Here is a 24,314-nt window from a genome sequence, read left to right as displayed (position 1 = left end):
ATTTGTCTAATCTTTTTTCAAGGTTTTTAGCTTCTTTGCAATGGGTTCGAACATCCTCCTTTAGCTCAGAGAAGTTTATTACCAATCGTCTGAAGCCTTCTTCTCTCAACTCACCAAAGTCATTCTCCATCCAGCTTTGCTCTATTGCTGGCAAGGAGCTGTGTTCCTTTGGAGGAGAAGAGGTGCTCTGATATTTAGAATTTTCAGCTTTTCTGCTCTGGTTTCTCCCCATGTTTGTGGTTTTATCCTCCTCTGGTCTTTGATATGGTGATGTACAGATGGGGTTTTGGTGTGGATGTCCTTTCTGTTTGTTAGTTTTCCTTCTAACAGTCAGGACCCTCAGCTGCAGGTCTGTTGGAGTTTTCTGGAGGTCCACTCCAGACCCTGTTTGCCTGGGTATCACCAGCAGAGGCTGCAGAACAGCAAATACTGCAGAACGGCAAATGTTGCTGTCTGATCCTTCTTCTTGAAGTTTCGTCTAGAGGGGCACCAGGTTGTATGTGGTGTCAGTCAGCCCCTACTGGGAGGTGTCTCCCAATTAGGCTACTCGGGGGTCAGGGACCCACTTGAGGAGGCAGTCTGTCCATTCTCAGATCTCAAATTCTGTGCTGGGAGAACCACTACTCTCTTCTAAAGCTGTTAGACAGGGACGTTTAAGTCTGCAGAAGTTTCTGCTGCCTTTTGTTCAGCTATGCCCTGCCCCCAGAGGTGGAGTCTACAGAGGCAGGCAGGCCTCCTTGAGCTGTGGTGGGCTCCACCCAGTTTAAGTTTCCTGGCCCCTTTGTTTACCTACTCAAGCCTCAGCAATGGTGGACGCCCCTCCCCCAGCCTCGCTGCCTCCTTGCAGTTCGATCTCAGACTGCTGTAAGAGCAGTGAGCAAGGCTCCGAGGGCATGAGACCCTCCGAGCCAGGTGCGGGATATAATCTCCTGGTGTGCTGTTTGCTGAGGCCATTGGAAAAGCGTAATATTAGGGTGGGAGTGTCCTGATCTTCCAAGTCCCCTCTGTCATGGCTTCCCTTTGCTAGGACAGGGAATTCCCCGATCTCTCACACTTCCCAGGTGAGGCGATGTCCTGCCCCGCTCCATGGGCTGCACCCACTGTCTGACAAGGCCCAGTGAGATGAACCTGGTACTTCAGTTGGAAATGCAGAAATCATCCATCTTCTGCATCGCTCACGCTGGGAGCTGCAGACTGGAGCTGTTCCTATTCGGCCATCTTGACATCAACCTACTCAGGCTTTTTCTAAAATCTTCCTTTTCCCACTTAAATCTGAAGTATGTAGCATCAAAAATGTATCCATTATTAAGGCAGGGGACATAAGAGAGAATATTATATTGGCTCAAACATGAAAAAGTTTGCAATATAAGTAAAATACGTTGAAAACTACTCTTCCATTCTTTTATTTTTTTTTTGAGATGGAGTCTCGCTTTGTTGCCCAGGCTGGAGTGCAGTGGTGTGGTCTCGGCTCACTGCAAGCTCCGCCTCCCGGGTTCATGCCATTCTCCTGCCTCAGCCTCCCGAGTAGCTGGGACTACAGGTGCCCGTCACCACGCCCAGCTGATTTTTTTGTATTTTTAGTAGAGAGGGGGTTTCACCATGTTAGTCAGGATGGTCTCGATCTCCTGACCTCGTGATCCGCCCATCTCGGCCTCCCAAAGTGCTGGGATTACAGGCGTGAGCCACCACGCCCAGCCTCTTCCATTCTTTAATGTGGGTATACATTTCTTCTCCCACTTGTGTGAGAGTAGCTGCCATGTTCACCTTTCCCTCTCTTTAATAATCTTCCTCTTTTTCCTTTCTACCACTCTACTTCTCTCTCTCCCTTTTCCACCTTTTTTTTTTTTTTTTTTGAGACGGAGTTTCACTCTTGTTGCCCAGGCTGGAATGCAATGGCGTGATCTTGGCTCAGCGCAACCTCTGCCTCCAGGGTTCCAGCAACTCTCCTGCCTTAGCCTTCCTGAGTAGCTGGGATTACAGGCATGTGCCACCACACCTGGCTAATTTTGTATTTTTAGTAGAGATGGGGTTTCTCCGTGTTGGTCATGCTGGTCTCGAACTCCTAACCTCAGGTGATCCGCCTGCCTCCCACAGTGCTAGAATTACAGGCATGAGCCACCATGCCCGGCCCTTTTCCATCTCTTTATCCATATTCCCTAAAGTCTTCCTTCGCTCCCTAGAGTTAGAAATAATGATGCTGTGACACAAACACAGCAGGTTTTCAGTGTATTACAGATGATGGACTAAAATGTGTAGTTTCATTCTGACTTCTCTCTTGAGTCTACTAGACATTTATATCCACCTGCTAATAAGCATCTCTTGCAGTCTCCTGGTACCTCAAACCAATATATGCAAAATTGTATATACTGTCTTTTCCCTCCCATCTACTTCTGTTATTCTTCTTGGTTGGTGGGACCATTATACACTGTTTATCAAGCAATGCATACTAAAATTCTGTCCTCCTACCTACAGTTTTCTGAATAAAACCATCCTTTAAATGCCTTCTTACATTTAAACAAATCTTTACTGTTATTCAAAATAATATGAGCACATAGACTTTTAAAAAATCAATGGGCCAGGCGCGGTGGCTCAAGCCTGTAATCCCAGCACTTTGGGAGGCCAAGATGGGCGGATCACGAGGTCAGGAGATTGAGACCATCCTGGCTAACAAGGTGAAATCCCGTCTCTAGTAAAAATACAAAAGTTAGCTGGGTGTGGTGGTGGGCACCTGTAGTCCCAGCTACTCGGGAGGCTGAGGCAGGAGAATGGCGTGAACCTGGGAGGCGGAGCTTGCAGTGAGCCGAGATCGCGCCACTGCACTCCAGCCTGGGCAACAGAGCGAGACTCCGTCTCAAAAAAAAAAAAAAAAAAAAAAAAAATCAATGAATACTACACGTTAGAAGGCTGAAGTGGGTGGATCACCTGAGGTCAGGAGTTGAAGACCAGCCTGGTCAACACAATGAAACCCCATGGTTACTAAAAATACAAAAATTTAGCCGGGTGTGGCGGCGCATGCCTGTAGTCCCAGCTACTTGGGAAGCTGAGGCACAAGAATCACTTGAACCCAGAAGGCGGAGGCTGCAGTGAGCCAAGATCGTGCCACTGCACTATAGCCTGAGTAATAGAGCGAGAATCTGTCTCAAAGAAAAAAAAAAAAAAGAATCAATGAAAAATAAAAGACTATTAGCCTGGTGCAGTGGCTCACACCTGCAATCCCAGCACTTTGGGAGGCTGAGACGGACAAATCACGAGGTCAGGAGTTCAAGACCAGCCTAGCCAATATGGTGAAATCTCATCTCTACTAAAAAAACAAAAATTAGCTAGGCGTAGTGGCGGGCGCCTGTAATCCCCGCTACTCGGGAGGCAGAGGCAGGAGAATCACTGGAACCTGGGAGGCAGAGGTTGCAGTGAGCTGAAATCAGCACCACTGCACTCCAGCCTGGTGACAGAGTGAGACTTTGCCTAAAAAAAAAAAAAAGACTATTAAAAATGGCAAATCTCTGCCCTGTGCCTCTCCATCTCTTAGTGAGAACTGTTTTTAACTTACCAAGCTGTTTCTTCTGGTGTTTACCATTATGTCACCAGGCTGGAGTGCAGTGGCACAATCTCGACTCACTGCAACCTCTGCCTCCTAGTTCAAGTGTTTCTCCAGCCTCAGCCTCCAGAGTAGCTGGAATTACACACCTGCACCACCACACCCAGCTAATTTTTGTATTTTTAGTAGAGATGGGGTATCACCATGTTGGCCAGGATGGTCTCGATCTCCTGACCTCGTGATCCGCCCACCTCAGCCTCCCAAAGGGCTGGGATTACAGGCATGAGCCACCGTGCCCAGAGTAAAGTATTAACTTTTATAATTGTAAGTAAGATGCCCACTTCTACTTCTCAAATTATCAATTTTTAGACTACTCGGTATAATTAGCTAATTTTTTTTTTTTTTTTTTTTTTTTTTTTTTGAGACAAGAGTTTTGCTCTGTTACCCATGCTGGAGTGCAATGGAACAATCTCGGCTCACTGCAACCTCCACCTTCTGGGTTCAAGCGATTCTCCTACCTCAGCCTCCGTATCTTTTCTTTCTTTTTTTTTTTTTTTTTTTTTTTGAGACGGAGTCTGGCTCTGTCGCCCAGGCTGGAGTGCAGTGGCCGGATCTCAGCTCACTGCAAGCGCTGCCTCCCAGGTTTACGCCATTCTCCTGCCTCAGCCTCCCGAGTAGCTGGGACTACAGACGCCCGCCACCTCGCCTGGCTAGTTTTTTTGTATTTTTTAGTAGAGACGGGGTTTCACCGTGTTAGCCAGGATGGTCTTGATCTCCTGACCTCGTGATCCGCCCGTCTTGGCCTCCCAAAGTGCTGGGATTACAGGCTTGAGCCACCGCGCCCGGCCCCTATCTTTTCTTAAATAATCTTTTGTTTTCTCTGAATAACTGCTAAGCCTTTTAAATTGCTTAGTTTTTTTATGTACCTATATCAGATCTGTAAAACACCTGTAATTTCCAAATACCTGCACATATTAATAGATGTACTGATTCAAATATTCTTTTGGTTTCTTCCTAGCCTCTTGCTTCAATCCTAACTGCTCTAAGTTGATATGTTCTGTTTCTGTGAATCACGTCTTCCTCTTCTCATTCTTCTCACTTACGTTGTAAAATCACATACGTACTCCCCTGGCTTCCTAAGAAGTGGTACACAGAATGAAAATATTTTAATTCCTTACATTTGATACTTGATCATTTAGTTGAATATAGAATACCAAGATAAAAATCTTTCCCTCAGGATTTTAAAGGCACTATTTCAGTATCTGGTAACTTACAGAGTTGTGAGAAGTCTGATGACATTCCAATTTTCCTTCCTTTGTGTGTGACATATTTCCCTTCTAGAAGAGTTAAACATTTTTTTCCTTAACTCTTGGAATTCTCAAATGCCACAGAGATGTGACTTGGTTTGGTCCTTTTTCATCATTGTACTGGGTCTGAATGAGCTCTTTCAAACTGGAAAATGTTGTCCAGGAAAATAATAGTACCTATACCATGGGGCTGTTGTGAAAATTAAACAAAATACTTAGTTCATAGAGTAGCTAGGACTACAGGCATGCACCACCACACCCGGCTACTTAATTTTTTTTTTTTTTTTAATTTGTAGAGGCAGGGTCTATACGTTGCCCAGGCTAGTCTCGAACTCCTGGACTCAACTGATCCTCTTGCTTTGGCTTCCCAAAGTGCTGGGATTACTGGAATTACAGGAATGAGCCACGGCGCCCAGCCCAGATAGTACTTTCTTGCAGGCATTGTCCTGCGCACTGTGGGATATTTAGCAGCATCCTTGGCCTCTATCCATTAGACACGAACAGTACCCCTTTTTCCACCAGTTGTGACAACCAAAAATGTCTCTAGACAGTGCCAGATGTCCCTGGGGAGTGATTCCCCCAGTTGGGAACCACTGTTATGGGGAAAAATATTATTATAAAAGTGAACTGAAAAAGAGGTACATGATATCCCTCTACCACAGAGAAGCCCCTTCAGATGGGAGGGATAAGGAAAAGATTCCCTAAGCCAAGAACTAATGACATTCTCCTAAAAGCAACAATCATGAACAAAAAAAACTCTAATAACCTTGTGTGGTATTAAGTTATTCTTGGTTATTCCTCCAAATTCCTCTACATTAAATTCAGGTGACCTTAGTAAGACTTGTTCGACTACAGAACAAGGCTTGGATCTTAGAACATCATAAAAAGCCTTATAGCTTCTGCTCAGATTCCAGCTACCCTAAAACCATCATGCTGGAAAGACCATGCGTACACATAGGCCCAATTGAGCTCAGCCTTCCAGCCTTCCTAGTCAAAGCACCAGATGTGTAAATAAAGCTGCTTAGATTCCTCCAGTCCTGCCCACCTATTAGTTGAATACCATTAGTTGATAATGCTACATTTAACAGAAGAATTGCCAAGACTTGCCCAAATTCCTGACCTTCAAGATTGAGAGATATAATAGAGTAATTGCTGGTTAAGCCACGGAATTTTAAGGTAGTTTGTTATACAGTGATAGATAACTGGAGCTCTTTTTTTTTTTTTTTCTTTGAGATAGAGTTTCGCTCTTATTGCCCAGGCTGGAGAGCAAAGGCACAATCTCGGCTCACTACAACCTCCGCTCCCAAGTTCAAGCGATTCTCCTGCCTCAGCCTCCCAAGTAGCTGGGATTACAGGTGCCCGATACCATGCCCAGCTGATTTTTATATTTTTAGTAGAGACGGGGTTTTGCCATGTTGGCCAGGTTGGTCTTGAACTCCTGACCTCAGGAGATCCCCCCACCTAGGCCTCCCACAATGCTGGGATTACAGGTGTGAGCCACCGTGCCCAGTCTGGAACTCTTAATTTTTATGATTATTTTCATATAGTTTGTGTATATTTTGTATGCCTCTACTCTTCAATTAAAGATTTTTATGTGCTTTGAGGAAATCTTGTATAACTAATCTTTCTTGGATCAAATGAAGTCATCTAATACTTATCAAGATGAACGACTGTCATGGGCTTCTGGTGCCTTCCAACAAAATCAACCATAAGGAAGAAAAAAACAGAAGTAAATCTGGATTCCAAGAACAATAATGGCAGCAACAACAAAAAAGAATAAAAACTGCTGGTAATACCAAAAGCTGTACTTAACTTTTCTGAAAGGAAACTGGTAACCTGGAGCCAGAAGCAAAGGGAAGCAGAGGTAGGACCAGCAGAGAGATATGCTAAAAGCCCTTTAAGATTCTCCCTTTCCCTTCCCCTTGATTGCCCCTTAGCCACAGAAATTGGCAGCAACAGCCTAGATGTCTGTCAGCAGGATAAAATCAGGGTGGCACAAAAGCCTTAGGGAGGGAAGCTCAGGAAAACAGATACAGACTAATAAGCCATCCTCTTGGCATTCACTCTTCCTGCCCCTCTGTGCCCCTACCACAAGGGGCAGGGGAGCTACAGGGCTGGTAGTGAGTTATAATCTAAGGAGATAACCTCTTTCCAGTATCCAATATTATTTATTTGTAAGAGTTTAAAAACAAATCCCAATCAGAATTTGCCTGATGCAGTAGCAGCCAACAGAAGAACTTGACAGCACTTCAGTGGTGCCAAGTGGCTAACTGACCTGGGTCCCAAGTCCTTCCTCTCCTTAAACTCACCTGGACATAAATTCCCTAACAGATATCATTAGATTAAGTGACTAATACACCCCAAGGGACACAGACAAATAGACACATCTAGAACATAAAACTATTATGAAAGAAAGATGACTCACTAAACAACTTATGCCATCTGAAGCAGCATTACTGGAATGAATGATCCAGGAATGTGTCCCTAAGAAGTCAATGGAAGATGTAAGTATATGAAGCCAAAACAAGAAACCATGAAAAAGAATCAAGTGGAAATACTAAATATGAAAAACAGACAATATCCAGACAACAGAGTTCCAGAAAGAGGGAAGGAAATGAAACATTTCTAGGGAAGAATAAACATTTCAAGAAATAATAACTCCCCAGAATTAAAGATAAAAGAACTCAAGAGTGTAAAGCCTCAAACAGCCAAATAACAGAAGAGCCCATTCCTAGAAAATTTAAGATTATCAAAGAAAAAAATCTCAAAGGCTGGAAAAAAAGAACAGAGTAATGTCAAAAGCAAAAGAATAAGATTAATATTAGATATCACCAAAAGTGACACTGGACACAGGATGAGGTAGTGTAAATCCACAATCCTTTATCCATAATCCTTGCAGCAGGGGTTTTTTCAGAATTCAGAAATGCTATGGTTTGAATGTATCCCCCCAAAAAACATGCATTGGAAACGAAAACCCCCAAAAGATTAATGCTGTCATCATATTTAAGACTATGTGCCCCATTTTGATGGGTTCATTATAAAAGGGCGAGTTCTATCTCCTCACTCATGCTCTCTCTCTCCCTTCTGCCTTCTGCCGCAGCAACACGTTGTCCCCTTGATCTTGGACTTTCCAGCCCGCCAAACCATGAGCCAATACATTTCTGGTTCATTATAAATTACCCAGTCCGTGGTATCTTGTTATAGCAGCACAAAATAGACTAAAACAATGATTTTTCAGATTATATAAAGATAATATGGTGTGTGTATGTATATCACATATTATGTAACATCCACAACAGCATCTAAGGAACTAACCCGTAATTTAACTCATTAATATCTTGAAGCAAAATCTATAAACATTAACACTAAATGAGATGAATAAAATCCGTAAGTAGCCTCATACCAGTTTGGTTTGGGTGTTGTAGTCAAATAAATTATGAAAAAGCATTTGGTTCTTTGATTTTAAAATACCAGGAAAGGGACTCTTGACCTGTATTTTAAAAGTCTTGAACTAAAATAACTTTAATCTTAGAATTTTACATCTAAAACATCCTTCCAATATGATGTGAAGACAAAAATATTTTCAACATATGAAGACTCAGACGGTCACATAAAGCCCAGTAACTACACATTTGGAAGAATACTCAAAAGAAAAAGAAATATAGGAGGTACTCCAAGAGATAAAGAAAGTACTCCAAGAGACAAAGAAAGGCCGGGCGCGGTGGCTCACGCCTGTACTCTCAGCACTTTGGGAGGCTTAGGCAGGCAGATCACAAGGTCAGGAGATCGAGACCATCCTGGCTAACATGGTGAAACCCTATGTCCACTAAAAATAAAAAAAATTAGCCGGGCGTGGTGGCAAGCATCTGTAGTCCCAGCTACTTGGGAGGCTGAGGCAGGAGAATGGCATGAACCCGGGAGGCAGAGCTTGCAGTGAGCCAAGATTGCGCCACTGCACTCCAGCCTGGGCGACAGAACGAGACTCCATCTCTAAAAAAAAAGAGACAAAGAAAGTAAAAGTAGTCAAATATCTTAGTAGCCATAAAAAGTGATCTAAAACACCAGCACTATACTCACTGGGGATGGGGAGTTGGGAGATACCTTAAAAGAAGGTATGAGAATGCTGGAGTATCTGTCATATTTAGGGGAAGAAAAAGTCATTTTAAAAGTAAGAAATATACAGAAGTAAACTGAGGAATGGGTCTAAAAGGTAATCATCATTAAAACAAAAACAGAAAAAATTTCAACTTACCCAATGAAAAGCAGGAATGGAGTTAGGCAAAAGGGAAAGGGATGAAAATTAAACCCAATTAGAACAGTAATTACAATAATGTAAATGAGTTGAACCTGCCAATTTAAAGACAAATTGGTATAAAAAAAATTTTATGCTAGGTTAAAAAAATGACACAGCAATATGAGAAATATTTAAGAAAGGATAAACCAAACAAATATGAGCCACAATAAAGCTAACACAGCAATCTTAACAAAATTTAAGGCAGGCCAACCATGGTGTCTTATGCCTGTAAAGCACTTTGGGAGGCCAATGCAGAATGATTGAGTTCAGGAGTCCAAGACCAGCCTAGCCAACATAGGCAGACTCTGTCTCCCTAAAAAAATAAACATAATAAATAAAAAGTAAATATAACAAAATTTAAGGTAAAAAAAAAATCAAGAAGGACAAAGTGAGATATTACATATTTATAAAAACAGTAGAACAAAACCACATAATCATCATGAACACATCCACATCAAACAAAGTTTCAATATAGGTCAAACAACTGTAGAAAATGCAGGGAGAAAAAGCTAAAATCAACTGCAGTTGGGAATATTAACACTCAACTGATCAAAAACAGTATAAGCAGATATGTTGAAGATTCAAGCAATAAAATCAGAGAATACATATTATTTGCATAAGCACACAGCATATACACAGATAGGTCATATAACAGCCCAAAAAGCATGGCCCAAAACACAAGATCAATACCATACACACTGCATTATCTTACAACAATGGGATAAAACTAGAAATTAATGACAAAAAGATGGTTTTAAAAATCTCATTTGGAAACTAAATATATTACTAACTCAGATTAAAAAGTAAAAACATTAAGAAAACTTTAAAATACTCAAACGTCAACGGTAATGAAAATTCAAGACTACCCTCTACCTGGATCAATTTTGCTGACTTGGTCACTCCTGAACCAATTGCTGCGGCCAAAGTAATGGTATGAGCCAACAGGTCCCCAGAACCAAAACTAGGATTAGGCTGATTTGCTTAGGCCAACGGGAATCTACAAATACAATGGAAGAAGCAGGGGGTAGTGAGAGGGAAATCTGATTATCATATTAGGAAGAGGAAAGAAGAGATATATGCAACAGCAGGGAGACAACAATGCTGACAGAACTTTAACTCCAGTTCAGCCACCATTCTCAAAGGTTAATTACTGATCATATAAAATGAGATGGGATCTCAGTTTCCTTGGGTAAAAAATGAACACGATATTTAAGAGTCCCTTTAGTTCTATCAGTTGTTTCGTTCAGGCTAAAATAGAGCCTGGCACATATTATGCCATTTGGTATGAGTGTAAAGAATGAATAGGAAGTTTACCACACTCAATTTTGAGAGATTCCTAGGACTACCACTTTAAAAAAAAAAAAAAAAAAAAAAAAAAAGCCTAATGGATGTCCAATAGATAAATGGGAAAAGGACACAAATTTTAAAATCCACAAAGGGGAAGCTGGTAAGCTGCTTTTAAAATATTCCAAGTTTCTAATTTAAAAAGTGAAAATTAAAACAAAAAATTCAACTACCATTTCTTATCTATTCAAATATTCAATGTTGATAAAGAAGCAGAGAAACTGGCAACTGCATACACACTATAATAGCTGTGTAGATTGGTAGTGCTCTTAGAAAGTATTCAAAATTTTCAAATTTAATGCATCAGTATCACTTCTGGAAATCCAGAAGTAATCCTGACTAGTCCAAAAGAAACCTGACTAGTCCAAAAGAAAGCAAAATACCTATACACACAAAAATGTTTTCTTGCAATATTTCTTACTATAAGAGGGAAAACTCCGACACAACCTAAACACGTAACAATGAGGTAATAATTAAATTATGGTTAAATAACAGATTATGTAGGTATTGTCACAGTATTCAGAGAATATATTTAACAAATTTTATTATTTAAGGGCATCTAAAGAGTCCAGTAACTATGAGAAATTTACTTTACAACTGATATAAGCATTTGATTTTTAAAGTTTAAAACCTAAAACCTTGTTTCTAAACTTTATCTGACAAATTTTGTACCCCATGTTTTGAAAACATCTGGACTTCACCAAGAATGGGCCAAGAATAATTACATTTTGGGTATAATTCACAGAAATATTAACTTCCAAGAGTATCTGGGGTTTTTTATCCTAAAGAAGATAATATAGCTACTCTTATTGAGCATGCAGCTTATGAGCTTTCAGGCTTTTTAAAAAATATGTGTGGAAAAATTTCAGTATCTACTATGCCAAAGAAAGTATTGGTCTTATTTTTACTACATGGTTTATATTTTTATCTGTTTCATTAGCTCAGCTCCACATGAGACCAGTGCCTGCCCCGATTTCTGGAATGCTGCCCCAATTCTTTTCTCCTAGGCCTTGTTGCCAGGGTTGCAGCTGCACAACCAATTCTTATTAAAATGTAAGTCTTTGAAATGCAGGTCTATGGAAAGGGATATAAAGGATTTCATTATCTTTTCTCAAAACTCACAATGAGGATTAAACTCCCACCCTTCCCAAGCCATACCACTACTTGTGCCCTTCTCTACCAAGTCACACACCAAATATAAAGAAGACAGCAGCTCAGCCTTAAATATCCAAATAAAAACAGCCATGAAGGAGAGAGCTGCACAGTAATGAACCTTAAGGTCTGGCAAAAGTTATTTAAAAATGACTTCTAATACTCACGATGTAGTCATAGGCTACAGCTGGATATTCATACAGTGATGTGATTTTAGAAATAATACTTCTAAAGAATATTTGCAAGAAAAAACAGATACTCCACAATAACAATTTCAGAATAATGTCAGCAACTTCAAGTCAGAAAAACAAGAGCTGTAAGTAATTTACTCAAAATGTAAAATACTTTATAAGCTATTAATTTTGTTGTGGAACACTCACATCCCTAAAATTTTCTTGAAAAAGCAGGAAAAAATTTAAGGACAATTTACATTCCTTTCCATTTTTTACTAGAATCTCATGTACTTTTGTCTCTGGATAAAATTCTTTTTTTTTTTTTTTTTTTTTTTTTTTGAGACGGAGTCTCGCTCTGTCGCCCGGGCTGGAGTGCAGTGGCCGGATCTCAGCTCACTGCAAGCTCCGCCTCCCGGGTTCACGCCATTCTCCGGCCTCAGCCTCCCGAGTAGCTGGGACTACAGACGCCCGCCACCTCGCCCGGCTAGTTTTTTGTATTTCTTAATAGAGACGGGGTTTCACCATGTTAGCCAGGATGGTCTCGATCTCCTGACCTCGTGATCCGCCCGTCTCGGCCTCCCAAAGTGCTGGGATTACAGGCTTGAGCCACCGCGCCCGGCCGGATAAAATTCTTAACAACTGATCTTGCTCTTGAACAATTTATGATTAAATTCATCTTGTGAGAAAAGTTAACACACACTGTCAAAACCATACAGATAAAACTATTTTCAATTAAAAGTAAACAAACAGATCAAACCCTCTCATGTAAAGTAAAATGACACAGAGTTTTTTATTAAAACACATTATTTTGAATGTTCGTACACCACTGGAATCCTAACATGCAGAACCTTAGAATTTTAACTGTGTTAGGGAAAAGAATTAAGGTTAGCAAAGCTACCTGGGGTTAAGTATACATATCCTAGTCTGCTCCCTAGGTGACTCACTCGTAGTTAAATACAAAAAAAAAAAAAAAGAAAAAAAAAGAAAGAGATAAGAGGTACAATCCCTTGAGGATCTTATTACATGCACTTCAAGTTACAGAAACAAAGCACATTGAGATACAATTCTAAAAAGTGGCTACTAGTTGTATTTTTTAGTAATAAAACTGAAATCATTAACTTAAATGTACTTCATAACTTCATAAGCTTTTTAAATATAGAAGAAATACATGATTAATAATACTTTAACATTAAAAATATAGATTGCAGGCCGGGCACAGTGGCTCATGCCTGTAATCCCAACACCTGAATGCCAAGGTAGAAGGATTGCTTGAGCCCAGGAGTTAGAGATGAGATTGGGCAACATAGGGAGACCCTGTCTCTATAAAAAAAAAAAAAAAAAAAAAAAAGCCAGGTGTGGTGGCACATGCCTGTGGTCCCAGCTACCTGGAGGGCTAATATGGGAGGATTGCTTCAGCCCAGGAGGTTGAGGGTGCAGTGAGTCACGATTGTCCACTATACTCCAGCCTGAGCAACAGAGTGAAAGCCTGTCTCAAAAAGAACAAAGAAAAAAAAATTGGGGATCACCTTACGCCCCTTAGGATGGCTACTCTGAAAGAAAACAAAACAGAACAAAACAAAAAAACCACACACAGAAAATAAATGCTGGCAAAGATGTGAAGAAATTGGAATCTTTGTGCACTGTTGGTGAGATCATAAAATGGTACAACTGCTATAGAAAACATTATGACAGGTCCTCAAAAAATTAAAAATAGAAATCCTATCTACTTCTGCGATATATTTGGAAAAACTGAAGGCAGAGCCCTGAAGACATATTTGCCCACCCACATTCATACTAGCACTATTCACAATAGCCAAGAGGTAGAAGCAACCCAAATGTCCACCAACAGAAGAACAGATAAACAAACATACAATGGAATATTATTGGGCCTTAAAAAGGAAGGGCAGTGGCACATGCCTGTACTTCCAGCTACTTAGAAGACTGATGCCAGAGTACTGCTTGAGCCCATGACTTCAAGGCCAGCCTGGGCAATAAAGCAAGGTCTCATCTCTTTTAAAAATAAAAAATAAAAATAAAAAGGAAGGCAATCCTGTCATGCTATAAAATGGATGAGCCTTATGAACACTATACTAAATGAAATAAGCCAGTTACAAAAACATAAATACTGTATGATTCCACTTATATGAGGAATCTAAAGTAGTCAAATTCACAGAAACATAAAGTAGGTGGGTACTAGGGGATGGCAATAGGGAGAAATGAAAATTTGTTGTCTAATGAGCACAGAGTTTCAGTTTTGCAAAGTGAAAAAGTTCTAGAGGCTGGTTGCATAACAATGTGAACATACTTAACACTACTAAACTGTACACTCAGAAATGGATAAGATGATAAATTTTATGTGTCTTTTACCACTACCATAAAACACTTTTTCTTCTTCCAGCATGGTGGCTCACGCCTGTAATCCCAGCACTTTGGGAGACCGAGGAGGGTGGATCACGAGGTCAGGAGATCGAGACCATCCTGGTTAACATGGTGAAACTCTGTCTCTACTAAAAACACAAAAAATTTGCCGGGCACGGTGGTAGGCACCTGTAGTACCAGCTAGTTGGGAGGCTAAGGCAGGAGAATGGTAGGAACCTGGGAGGCGGAGCTTGCAGTGAGCCAAGATCGCACCACTGCACTACAGCCTGGGCGACACAGCGAGACTCTGTATCCAAAAAAAAAAAAAAATTTCTAATGTGGACTGGGGGTGACCTCACCCTTGGAGATTCTAACGAATTGAAAAAGATGAAAATTAGGTGAATCCTTTTTTTCCTTTTACCCAGTATGACACTTGATGATTTGGTGGGGAGGGGTTGATAGAATTAAGTTTCCCACCATTATCCTACCCACCCAGTTGTCCTCCCTCAATACAGCCCCTAATGTTAGCTTCTTGCACAGCCTTTCACAGATACTTTATGAATATACCAGCATATATGTATATTCTTTTTTTAAAATATTTTTATGTAGCATCATACATCACTGGCACCTTTTTCACTTAACACTTTATCTTAGAAATCAGGCAAGATCAGTAACATTTTAAAGAGATGAGATCTATGTTACCCACGCTGGATTTGAACTCCTGAGTTCAAACAATCCTTCCCTATCAGCCTCCCAAATAACTAGGACTATCAGCATGTGCCACTACACCCAGCTAATATCAGTAACTTTTAAAAAACTGCCTCTTTTAAGTTTTAAGGGCTGCATTTTTATCTTACAGGTCGTCTTTCACAGACAGAAGTTGAGTTGTTTCTAATATTTTACTGCAAAGACTAACCCTTTATATTCACACAAGTGAGAATATGATGAACTAAACCCAAAAGCTACAGAATTTAACCATAAGATAAATTCCAAGAAGTGAAATTGATGTATTAAAGAGCATGTACATTTAAACGTTCAGTAGGCATTTTAAATTTTGGCTGATATTTTCCAATCTCCTAAAGGAATGTGCCAACTTATACTCCCTCTAATAAGGCATTAGAACACCTACATTTCTTTAAAAAAACATTTTCTAAGAAGGCTTCCCTAACTCCAAGAATATAAAGAAGAAAAAATCTATTTTCTTCCTCTGAAGATAAGGATCTGATTTTTTCTGATGGCTACCCAGCTATCATATTGCCAGAAAGAAAAAAAATAATTTTCTCCACTGATCTGATATGTGCTTTCATTATATTCTAAATTTCCATATGAATTTGGGACTTTTTAAATTCTGTACCACTGATCTATCTACCAGAATCATAATGTCTTAATTACTATAATTTTAGAATACATTTTTTCTTTTTTTTGAGACAGAGTCTTGCTCTGTCGCCCAGGCTGGAGTGCAGTGCCGTGATCTCAGCTCACTGCAACCCCCACCTCCCAGGTTCAAGTGATTCTCCTGCCTCAGCCTCCCAAGTAGCTCCTCCCAGCATGCACCACCATGCCTGGCTAATTTTTGTATTTTTAGTAGAGATGGGGTTTTCACCATGTTGGCCAGGCTGGTCTCTAACTCCTGACCTCAAATGATCCACCCGCCTCGGCCTCCCAAAGTGCTGGGATTACAGGCATAAGCCACTGCTGCCCAGCCAGAATACATTTTTAATATCTGGAAGAACTAGTTCTTTTGTTTTTTATTTATTCACTTATTTTTTGAGACATAGTCTCGCTCTGTCGCCCAGGCTGGAGTGCAGTGGCACAATCTCAGCTCTATGCAACCTCCACCTTCCAGATTCAAGCTATTCTCCCGCCTCCACCTCCTGAGTAGCTGGGATTACAGGCATGTGCCACCACTCCTGGCTTAATATTTTTTTTTCTATTTTTAGTAGAGATAGGGTTTCATTATGTTGGCCAGGATGGTCTCAAACCCCTGACCTCAAGTGATCCGCCCACCTTGGCCTCCCAAAGTGTTGGGGTTACAGGTGTTAGCCACCACGCCCAGTCTAGTTCCTTTTTTAAATGTTCATTCTTTTAAATAATTTTTCTGGATAATCTTCCTTATTTTTGTCCTTATAAATTTTAGATTCAACTAATCTTTAAAAATTCTTTTAAAAATGTTATTGGAATGCTATAGACTGGAAGAGAACAATATTTTTCAGATACTGAATTACGATGGTGAGTTTCTAAGTATTCTTTTGGGTCTTGGGTGATTCTGCTATAAGAGATCCATTTTTTGAGCAATACTGCATGTCAAAGTAAACAGTAGTGGTACTTGGTAAGGGGCAAAGGAAGCCATTATACAGAGTGCGAGCTGTGTCTACAGGGGGACAACAGCCTAACTATATTAGGTATCAATACAAATTTATCCTTGTTGAGAAGACCAAGAAAATCTCTTCACAGAGGCAGAAACTATACTCCAAACCACTTTCTATGGCCCCAGGGTAAGAAAACAACTGCAGCTGAAGTAAGTGGTTTAGAATTCCATTCCATACAAGAACTCAAAATTAGTGGTGTACTATAGGCTTGGAAAACCAGAAGGAAGTGAGGCGCTGAGGGTGGGGGTAAAAGTCACATTGACCTTTCTCCTACCTTCCATTCCCAACTCATTCCAGCACTTTGGGAGGCTGAGGCAGGTGTATCACTTGAGGTTAGGAGTTCAAAACCAGCCTGGTCAACATGGTGAAACCCCGTCCCTACTAAAAACACAAAAAAAACTTGGCCAGGCACGGTGGTGGGCACCTGTAATCTCAGCTACTCAGGAGGCTGAGGCAGGAGAATCGCTTGAACCCAGCAGGCAGAGGTTGCAATGAGCTGAGATTGCGCCACTGCACTCCAGCCTGGGCAACAGAGCAAAACTGTCTCAAAAAAAAAAAAAAAAGAAAGAAAGAAAAAGAATGCATTATCTGCCAACCTGCACATCTGTGTCAGAGGTCTCCTTGCCTAACTACAATTCAAGTTTTAATAAGTCCCTTGAGTTCTTATTATACACGTGCATAATTGAGGGTTGAGAAGGATGTATCAGCTAGGATGTTTTCACAAAAATATAAGAGAAAATCCAAAGCCAGTTGAATTAAACATGAAATTTACTGGCTCATGCAACTGTAAGTTTACAAGTACAGCAGCTTCAGGGAAGGGTTGATCTGGCAGCTCAAATGGAGTAACTAGGGCATGGCTTTTCTTTGCTCTACTCATTCTGTGTTGGCTTCTTAATCAACTAGCTTTCCTTTCATGGTCAAAAGATAGCTGCCAGGAATTCAATAACTATGTTTTCAGGTTGAAATTCACAAAAACGTAAGTGACTTCATCTCAGCATTCCTAGCAAATATCCTCAGCATTCCTAGCAAATATCCTAAGATTCACTCTGCTTGATCTAGCTTAGGGTGCATGCCTGCCATGACTGCCTTAGACAGGAAACATGTCCCATTCCAACAAAATATATATGAAATACAGCACATTAAAGCTGACCTTAATGATTTAAATTTCCTGGTATTACTAAATAATGGTACTACTGCATTTAAATTGATGGGTAAAGCACATCATACAACTTTCTCTATCTTCTTAAAAAGTTATTCTCCTGGCTGGGCATGGTGGCTCACACCTTCAATTCCCACACTTTGGGAGGTCAAGGCAGGTAGATCTCCTGAGCCCAGGAGTTCAAGACCAGCCTGGACAACATGGTAAAACCCTGTCTCTACAAAAAATATAAACTGGCTGGGCATGGTGGTGCACAACTGTAGTCCCAGCTACTTGGGAGGCTGAGACAGGAGGATCACTTGAGCCCAGGAGGCAGAGGTTCCTAGCATCTTGGGCTCAAATACATAGGCAAAGAGCCAAGATCACACTCCAGCCTGGGCAACAGAGTGAGACCCTGTCTCAAAAAAAGAAGAAGAAAAAAAAGGTATTCTCCCAGATTTTCATCAGAATTCATCAAGAGAAAAAAAAAAAGTGAATTCTTCCCTGAATGTAAATTTCTTTTTGAAGGATTCAAAATATACTACCAGATTACCTGGTAAAATCGTAACACAGGTTTTTTATCTTTTTCCTTTTACCACAACTGAAAGTAACACCATAGATTTTCAAGAAGAAAAAGAGGTTCTTATTCCATACTTTTTCAAGATTATAATAACAAGATTTAAAAGAAAAGATAGAAGAAAACATTTATATCTAGAGCCAAGCCAAAAAAAAAAAAAAAGTGATTTGTTTCACAGAGCTTTAAAACATAAGCAACTAGATCATCTATCCTATGGCCCAAGATCCCTCTTACTACATCACTGCCAAACTTCCCCCCACCTCCCCCAAACACTGAGTCCTAAGAACAGAGTGGGGATGCACACTTTAAGGAATCTTTCTGTGAATATGCATTCCAAAGCCAAATACAAATTATTCCTGAATTATGCTTCTTACTATTGATGTCCCCCATTCCTATAGTTATCACAGAAAATAGAAGGCAAACTATTCTGTTTTTACAATAAAGAAGAAAGTGAAATTCCATTTATTAGATTGAAAGCCAATACTCAAACATGAAGGAGAGAACCTGGTTTGGATGGTAAAGTTGGACAAAAACAAAAGGCAATATTGTCTGGAGTAGAACTAACCACTTAAACATGTGTTACATACTGGAAGTCTTAAAGAAAAAACAAATTTCACTCATAATCCTAGAGGGAAGCAGTGTGGTTAAAGAAAAGAATGTGAATTTAAAAAAAAAAAATCTCTGTAATTATTAGATTCTATGGATTGGTTTTTCAAACACTTATCAAGTAATTCAGTTAAGCAAACATGTATTGATGACATCATTAAGAAGTATTAGAGTCAGATACAATAGGAATATAAACATACCCCTTGACTTCATAAAGCTTGTAAGGGGTTACAAAGAACATGATCAAGTAGAAATGTGTGTGACACTAAAAAACATGGCTTTGGGTAATCAAAAAAGGAAGAAATCAAATCTAAATAATTTCTATAGCAAATAACAGGAAATCTCAAGGCAAAACTGCTTAAACAATAAGACAATTCAGGTAAAGTGGCTATAGGCATGGTAAATGGAACTCTAGTTCTACTTTTCTCCAGTTCCCTTGGTTCTCCCTCCTTCACATAAGGCATCACCTTCAGGCTACTAAAAAGATGGCTCCAGCACTTCCACACACATCACATCCAGATAATATCAGCTCTGCGGAGAAGAGGGACCATCTGTTTTCTTCCTTTTCTCAAAAGCAAGAAAGATTTCCCCAAAAGCCTCTTGCAGATGTCCCTTTTGTCTCTCATCGGACAAAACTGTTTCTCATGTCCATTCCTAAAACAACCACTCCGAAAGAGAATGAGACCTACCACAACTAAGATTAGAATGGATGCTGGTAACTATCATGACCATCATTTCAGCGCTGGCTGAGTATTTCAAATACAATATTTCAGGCCTTGGACTGAAGAAGAAAATAATAGAGAAAAATGCCTAGGCAAAGGTAAGGATGTGCCTAACTGGAAGAAGAAAGCCAAACTCTGAAATCAGACATTAAACATGGTGTTAGGGATAAAGAATTCCCTTAAACTGCACTGCTGTCCTCCCCTGTAATATAAAAATTAACGTCAGCAAATGCTAACAATGTAGAAGAAATCATCCTCTTTTTATGGAAGGGTTTAGGTTATTTAATTATCAGTGGAGATAATCAGACTTACCACTCATCAATGGAATAACACATTCAGCTACTTCTGGGTTAAGAACATTCCATATTATGCATACAGATGACTCTGTAGATTCACTGTCAGTAGTTATTCCTTGTAGATTTCTTCTCATTTGGGTTCCAGGTTTCACTCAAAAATTCACACACTCAAAACTGGCCCTATCTGCAAATGAAAGTATGCAATTAGGAGGCAAAAAGCTACAGAGAGCAATTCCCCCTCCCCCATCTATAATTAACTGATCCATATCAAGACTGAACTCAAACACTAGACTCACTAAGCACAATGTTTAACCTAAGCAACCTGCATTTCAACACCATAATGTGCTTATTATACATAGTTACCACACTTTTCCCACCATATACATTTATTGTTGCTTCCACAGTATATCTACCCACCGGGCAGAATCCAGCAGACAGATACCTTTGGTGGACCCACACTAGGTTGGTCTGCATGGTTAAAGGATAACTGCCTACATTTATAAATCAGGACTTTACATGAAAATCCAGATTTCAGACCTCTCTTGAAAAATCAGAATATCTAGCAATACTGGCCCCACACTCCCATATGGAAACAATCTTCTGGAGCTGATTAGCAGCTAACTAACCCTGTGGATGGGGCTTTGCAGTTCTCCACAGAAGTCGCCACTCTCCTTTACAATACAACCTGGCTCACAGTTACTTGTCTGTACCCTGCAGGCATCTGAGCTTGCAAACTCTGCTATGTATTTCTACCAGCTCCCAGAGAACATTTTATTATTGTCATAGCCAAGCATATTTTTCTGCCTGGAGGATATAATATACCATAAGGCGATAACAAACATGGACTAAGAGTCAGAAGCTGGAGTTCAAATTCTGCAAATGACTAGTTGTGTGACCTCAGGTCTGTTTTTAACCTAAGATATAGTTCATTTAAAAGCATCCAAATAAACCTATAAGCCTTTTCACAGTAGACAAAACATGCCGAAAATCTAACATGTCCAACCTGAACTGACAATACTAAATCCATTGCTTCCTCAGTCTTCGTCATTTCAATAAATCACACCATAATCCACATAACTTCCACTCAAGCCACAAACATAAAGTCCTTACCACATACTCTCCCTTGTCTCCCAGAGCCATCACCAAGGCAATTGGTTCTCCCTCCAAAATACATAATTTGAACAGATTCTTAGAATTCCAGCCATAAAAACAAAGAGCAATTCATCCTTCAGAATCAATTACTTTGCTGAAATTGCCTATAAATTTAACACCTTAAATAATGGTAGCTTGAAGTGTCAAGGTTTCATATTATGAGGAATACTAGTACTTCATTAAAGGAAAAATGAATTTCATTAAAGGAAAAATGAAAAACATTGGGGATGCTGCATCTCACTCCTTGCAAGACATTGATATTACATTTTATAAACTTACACATTTCTTCAACTCTAAACTGACAGTGAACCAAGAGGCTACGCTAACTCTGATAATGAAATTAGGAAAACCAAAAGACTACTATCAACAGAATAAATAAGCTTAGGAAGGTTGCAGGATCAATACTCAAAAATCAAGATTAATACTCAAAAATCAATTCTATTTCTATAGAACAACTGTACAAAGAATAATCAGAAGCCAGGCACGGTGGCTCGTATCTACAATCCCAGCACTTTGGGAGGCCAGAATGGGAGGACTGCTTGTGGCCAGGATTTTAAGACCAGCCTGAAATACCTAGGGAGACCCTGTCTCAACAACAACAACAAAAATGTTTTAAGTTAAACATGGTGCAGCATGCCTGTAGTCATAGCTACTCAGGAGGCTGCGGTGGGAGGATTACTTGAGCCCAGGAGTTCGAGGTTACAGTGAGTTATGATTATGCCACTGAGCTCCAACATCGAGAACACAGCCAGATCCTGTCTCCAAAAAAAAAGAAAGAAAGAAAGAAAAAAAAAAGGACAATCATTTAAAAAATAATTTCATTTGTAGTATAAAAATATGAATTATGAAGAAATTATCAAATTATGTACAAAAACAGAGAGTAATATTATGTTCCTAGATCAGTGAAGTCAATGATGTTAACATGTCAATTCTCCCCAATTTGATCAATACAGTCAACACAATTCTAATAAAAATCCCAGCTGATCTTTTTGTAGAAGAAACTGGCATGTTTATTCCAAAATCCTACAGTTTAGTCAGGCGTGGTGGTGCACACCTGTAATCCCAGCTACTTGAAAGGCTGAGGCAGGAGGATCACTTAAACCCAGGAGACAGAGGTTGCAGTGAGCCAAGATCATGTCACTGCACTACAGCCAGGGTAACAGAGTGAGACTCTGCCTCAAAATAAATAAAATAAATTAATTAAATAAAATCATATGGTGAGACTCTGCCTCAAAATAAATAAAATAAATTAATTAAATAAAATCATATGGAAATGTCAAAGAGCTAGATCAATCAAAATGGCTTTTAAAAAGGGCAAAAATTTTGGAAGCCTTATACAACCAGAATATAAGGTTTATTATAAAGCTACAAAAACATTGTACTAGCATGTGGAGAGACTTAACAGGTTAATACAACAAGAGTGAGAGTCCAGAAATACAACTACACACATGTGGTCAACTTATTTTCCATAAGGGTACAAAGGCAATCCAGTAGAGAAAGGACAGCTTTCTCAGCAAATGAAGCTAGAACAACTGAATATTCATACTGCACGCCAAAATTAACTCAAAATCAATCACAGACCTAAAGGTAAAACCATAAAACTTCCATAAAATCTTTGTGGCCTTATCTTAGGCAAAGATTAGTCAACTAAAACACAAAAGCATAATCCACTTAAAAAAGACAAAGTAATAATTTCATTCAAATACTAATTTCTGCTATCTGTAAGACACTATTAACAGAATGAAAGATAAGCCTCAGAAATAAAAGGCATCCAAACAGAAAAGGAAGAAGAGAGGGGCCAGGTGCGGTGGCTCACGCCTGTAATCCCAGCACTTTGGGAGGCCGAAGCGGGCAGATCACGATGTCAGGAGATCGAGACCATCCTGGCTAACATGGTGAAACCCTCTCTCCACTAAAAATACAAAAAAATCAGCCAGGCGTGGTGGCGGGCACCTCTAGTCCCAGCTACTCGGGAGGCTGAGGCAGGAGAATGGTGTGAACCTGGGAGGCGGAGCTTGCAGTGAGCCAAGATCCGCACCACTGCACTCAGCCTGGGTGACAGAGCAAGGCTCCGACTTAAAAAAAAAAAAAAAAAAGGAAGAAAAGGAAGAAGAGAAATTGTATGTTTGCTGACGACATTATCTTATATGTAGAAAACCCTAAAGATTCCACCAAAAAACTGTTAGAACTGATAAACGAAGTAAAGTTGCAGGGTACAAAATCAACAGACAAAAATCGGTAGCATTTCTTTACACTAACAACTAATAATCTTGAAAAAAAATTAAGAAATCAATTCTATTCACAATAGCCTCCAAAGAGTATATATATTTAGGAGTAAAGTTAACCAAGGAGGTGAAAGATCTGTATGCTGAAAACTGTAAAATATTGATGAAAGAAACTGTAGACAATACAAATAAATGTAATGGTATCCCATGTTCAGGGATTGGAATCATTAATATTGTTAAAATGTCTACAGTACCCAAAGCAATTTACAGATTCAATGCAATCTCTATCAAAATTCCAATGTTGTTTTTCACATAAATAGAAAAAAGAATCCTAAACTTCATATAAAACCACAAAAGACGTCAAACAAAGCAATCTTGAGCAAAACAAAGCTGGAGGCATCACACTACCTAGCTTCAAAATCTACTACAAAGCTATAGTAATCAATACAGAATGTATTGATTGGCATAAAAACAGAAACACTGACCAATAGAACAGGATAGAAAGCCCAGAAATAAACCTACAAATTATGGTCAACTGGCTTTCAACAAAATTACCAAAAACACACAACAGAGAAAGGACAGTCTCTTCAATACAGTAGTCTCCCCTTATCTGTGAGGGATACGTTCCAAGAACCCCTGCGGACAGGAACCCTAGATATACTATGTTTATTCAATCTGATAAACTAGACAGCTACTAAGTGACTAATAAGCAGGTAGCATATACAGCATGGATATGCTGGACAAGTGATGATTCACTTCCCAGGCAGAACAAGGCAGGATGGCACAAGATTTCATCACACTACTCAGGATGGCACATAACTTAAAATTTAAGAATTGTTTGTTTTCTGGAATTTTCCATACACTATTTTCAGATCATGGTTGATCAAGTTTAACTCAAACTGCAGAATGCAAAACCACAGATAATGTGAGACTACTGTAAATCATGCTGGGAAAACTGGATACCCACAAGCAAAATAATAAAATTGGACCATTAAATCACAACATATATAAAAATCAACTCAAAATGGATTAAAAACTTAAATGTAAGACCTGAAACTGTCGAACT

The 24,314-nt window shown here is 39.6% G+C and overlaps 1 protein-coding gene across 6 annotated transcripts in view; it reads right to left on the bottom strand.

Annotated features, from left to right (window-relative positions):
• Positions 1 to 24,314, bottom strand: part of CDC42SE2 (CDC42 small effector 2) — a 136,178-nt gene that overhangs the window by 51,253 nt on the left and 60,611 nt on the right. For 3 of the 6 annotated variants that reach the window (XR_003119818.1, XM_025387724.1, XM_025387725.1), the window contains exon 2: positions 19,888 to 20,055. The exons of 1 other annotated variant lie outside the window; for it this stretch is intronic. The gene's annotated coding sequence lies outside the window, so the exon portion shown is untranslated. The remainder of the gene's footprint in view (positions 1 to 19,887; positions 20,056 to 24,314) is intronic. 2 more of the 6 variants (XM_025387727.1, XM_025387726.1) reach the window with 1 other exon arrangement.

The sequence above is a fragment of the Theropithecus gelada genome, chromosome 6, assembly GCF_003255815.1.
Source record: "Theropithecus gelada isolate Dixy chromosome 6, Tgel_1.0, whole genome shotgun sequence".
Classification (NCBI taxonomy): domain Eukaryota; kingdom Metazoa; phylum Chordata; class Mammalia; order Primates; family Cercopithecidae; genus Theropithecus; species Theropithecus gelada.
Note: the sequence above shows the minus strand (reverse complement) of the source record. Positions and strands in the feature narration are given on the sequence as shown.